Here is a 4463-nt window from a genome sequence, read left to right as displayed (position 1 = left end):
CAATCTTTTATCCAGGAGCCCATATAATCAGAAAACAAGTTATGCATTTCCAATATACAATGTTTGCTCAAAGCTTTCACTCCTGTTCCAAAAGGAAGGAAAGTGAGTATAACAAGAAAAAAATGGGTCAAATTGCGACTGAAATCTCACAAGGTGGACAGCATATACCTTAGATCTTGGTTCAGCAGCTGAGACTCTTGGCAACATCATGGATTCCAACAAATTCTAGTAGTATCAATCCCTTTGCCACACACAAATACTCTCTTAGACCAGCTCTATCTTACACCTGCAGTTCCACTGATGGACAATGCCACAGTTCTAGTGTCTCTAACAGCCTGAGGTCCCTGTTATACCTTTTAGGCTGTACCTTCACATCTTCATGCATTGTTCTCAGGTCACCTAGCATGGAATTTTATCCTACAGCATACTGTTTGACAACAGGAGGTACTGGACCATTCATGCACTCTGCCATAGCTCTGTTACAGCCGCGTTTTTGAATGCCTAAAAAGTCATGCCATGTGTATGATGGTACAAAGGTTACCTTCAAGCTCAAGATGTACTATGCCCCGCTTCTGCCATAGCAGTAGTAACTTCTGTGAATTTTGGTCACTGACTAGGAAAAAAAAATTCTCTGAGCCATTCTGTTCCCCAGGGATTCCCTTGAATACCTTTTTCTATGTTCAGATTATCTTCTTTCAGATTTTGCATTTTCGAAGCTTATGATCATCAGTGAGTGGGATCCTGCCCTCAGGGAAGCTTTCCAATTGTCTAAATATAGAGCACTAGTTTCTCTTCAATGGCATTCATCTCTTTAGGAAGTACAGCTGCTTTTCTGTCACCTTCCTACCCTCCGAATCCAAACTCACTCAGATTTCTTTCTTCACCAAGCTGCCTATTTCTCTTCCTTTAGTTGTCTGTCATGGTGGATCAACCTAAGAACCCTGAGAAGCAACCATGCCACAACCTGGATGGTAACCCATGTTAAAATGCACTCTGACAAACTACTTGATACAATACTTTTGAACTCAAACTTTCAGGACCTAAGTAGACAGTAAGTGTAAGTGCTGGAAGCTAATATGAATAATGTGAACAGCCTTTCACTCAGTTCCCAATGGTTTCCCTGTTAATCCTCATGAGCTGGGCCTCCACTGTCTGCATGTCTATAGACATTCTGGGTTTCTGAGCTTCCAGTGTCCCTTTGAACTATGCTTACAACATTCTGGAGTTTCTCTACCCTGTAGCTCTAATCTCTTCCACACTTTCCTTCCAATCAGTTCCCAAGGCCTAAGAGACTCCTGGTCAGTTTTATCACAAGAACCTGGATCTTATGGACCAATTTACTATATTGCCACTTTTTTTATTATTATTATTCTAGTGAAACAATGTATGACACAGCAAAGTAAGGAAAGTTATGCTTTGACTGACAATTTAAGTTCCTCATGGAGAGAAAGGTATGGAACAAATGACTTTTGAGTTAACTCTGACATTTAATATTTTTACTGTTTCTTCATTGCCTAAGCTACTGTTTATGGCCAGACTCATTTCATTGGCTGTGGTACTTCATTTATTTACATTTCCTTTGGAGCAGATTTACTAGTGATAAATTGTGAGTTCTTCCTCATCTATGAACATTTCTATTTCATCTTCTGTCCCGAAGGTTATTTTCAATGTACACAGAAGTCACAATTGGCAGGGCTTTTCTTTCAGCTCTTTAAATCTATTATTCTGCTGTCTTATGACCTAGATTGCTCTGGTGAGGAATAGAAAACAACTTTTTTAATCCTCTACTGAACATCTCTGTTTTCTCCAGCTGCTTTTAAGATTGTTTTGTTTTTGTTGTTATTTTTGGTGTGTTTTTTGTTTTGTTTTGTTTTATCTTTGGTTATACTCAGTTTTGTCATGATGCTTATGTAAGATTTTCACATATTCATTTATCTTGGAGGGTTCAGTCTCACAGGTATTTAAGTCTGTAAATATGACTTCTACTAAATTTCTGAGGTGCTAAGTGAGTGTTTCTTCAAATATTTTCCTGCTTCCATTATTTTGTGTAGTGGATAGCATTTTCATGTATATAAAACAGTGCATGTCACAGGCACATTACACAGATGTAGTGTTTTTAACCCCAGAATTTTCATCTTGTTATTTTTATGATTTCTCTTTCTTTGCTGAAATCCTCCATTTGTTTCTATGGTGTTTACAGTTAAGTCACAGAGTACAGTTGTGATAGCTGAATACAGTTATTGTCCAATTTGCCAGTCCAATATCTGGGTCACCTCATAGGTAGCATCTAATAACAGTCTTTTCATGAAAGAGCATGACACGTTGTTTCTGGTGCTTTGTACATGAAACCAAATTTGATTGTGGTATACTTATAAAACATTCAATTGTGTTGAATATGTACAAGGCCTTATTAAAGATCTCTGTAGAACATCTGTTCTTCTTTTTGGCAAATGATCAACAGAGCTTGATTGAAGCTTTTAGTCCTATCAGTCACCTGCAGGTGATGTGTCCAGGATGGGCTTTGCTTTTGAACCTTTCTCTCTACTACTCGGTATCTGTCTTGATGGTTCACAGTGCAATCAAGATCTGTGCAGGTTTATATCAGGATGTCATCCTCCAGATGTCTTCTCTCTGATACTTGCCCTTATCCTTCATGTTTGAAAGATTCTTTTTGTCAGGATTTAGAAACAAAACAAAAAAATCTTAACAACAACAAAAAATTGAATTTTACTAGTCTTTTCACTCGACTATTGTCCCAGATAAGTTGTGGATCCTTCACACACACACACACACACACACACACACACACGGACATACACACACACACGGACATACACACACACACACACAAACACACACACACACACACAGACACACATGGACACACACACACACACACACACACACACACACACGCACACACACACACAGAGACACATGGACACACACGGACACACACACACAGACACACACACACACACACATGGACACACACACACACACAAATACAAAAGGAATTTCATTCCTCTTCACAATTCTTCCCTCTCCAATTTATTTTCAGTAATTTACTCTTTTTCGTTTGTTTTCTTTTATTGGTCTGTAACTATTGGTAGGAGAAAATGACTGTGTTAGGCATATTCTACCTTGGTGACACATCTTTTTGTTTTCTTTTGTATATTTGCTTTTCTTTTCACTCAAGCAATAGCTGACTTTACAGTAACAAAAATATAAGGCTCATTAAGAGTCACTGAAGAGGATAATATGGCCAGATTATGGTGACACTGCTTACACATCAGCTAGAGAGTTCTGTGTTTACATGTAGGAGGTCACGTAAACCTATGGCTGTAGTTTTACTTTAGTGTAGTGGCTGTCTTCAAAAATGATTTTACTGAGGTTTTTCCCTTCCCTTCCCTCCCTCCCTCCCTCCCTCCCTCCCTCCCTTCCTTCCTTCCTTCCTTCCTCCCTCCCTCCCTCTCTCCCTTCTTCCTTACTTCCTTTCTTTCTTTGCCTCTCTTTTAAAAACAATTCCAAAATAGAAATGAAACTATTTCAAGTTTGCTTCTATATTCTAGTCGTGGCACCAATCGAATTTCCCCAGAAGGCGTTTCTATTACTGACGATGGCATTCAGACACTGACGACCACACATTCCCTTATTATACACTGTATAACATGAGAAAAAGAAAAAGACCAATAACACCACTGGGCCTACTTTTTGTGAGCCAGCTGCATTTGGGGCAGAATCACTTTATGCCACAGGTCTATACCTCTTAGATAAATTGGCTATTGTTTAACTGTAGAGCATTAAGTTTGGGATCCCAATGTCAAAGACCACTGCTCCACACATTAGCATAAAAAACAAGAATTCAACCTCTCTGCTTCTCTGTTTCCCTAGAACAATCACTACTGTCTCTGGTAACACACCACAACATCATACTTTTATTCAGTGGCTGTTCTGCATGCCTGGTTTAGACTGGGATTTCAAAAATGGATTGTGTACCAAGAATATTCATCAGTCAAGACTTATGAGGGCTGATGGACACAAGACAGACCAGAGGGAGAAGATGAAGAGTCGTGTGACTTCAACACTGTATCCACTGTCTCTTGGAACTTGAGTTATAGTAGCCTTTCAGAGTGACCTCCAGGCCTGGCATGAAAGCAAGGGCCTTAAATCCAAGAGTCTACACGTTTTGTATGGTTTTAACAACCAGCAAGTATACTGAAAGTGGCTGGCAGTGTAGTATGCCAATTTGTTTGGGATTGAAACATTATTTCCAGGAGAGAGCTTCAGGTCAGGAGACACAGCTCAGGAGACAGACAGGTCAAGAGATCAGTAAAAAGTCACTGTGTTTGGGAAAAAAACAAACTTGGAAGATTCTTCAGGGCCTCTCTCCTATAGTACAAAAAGGTAAACAATGGCAAAGTGCTGTGGATATCGCTCTGTATAAATAAAATGCTGTGTGG

The sequence above is a fragment of the Onychomys torridus genome, chromosome 4 (genome assembly GCF_903995425.1).
Source record: "Onychomys torridus chromosome 4, mOncTor1.1, whole genome shotgun sequence".
Classification (NCBI taxonomy): domain Eukaryota; kingdom Metazoa; phylum Chordata; class Mammalia; order Rodentia; family Cricetidae; genus Onychomys; species Onychomys torridus.
Note: the sequence above shows the minus strand (reverse complement) of the source record.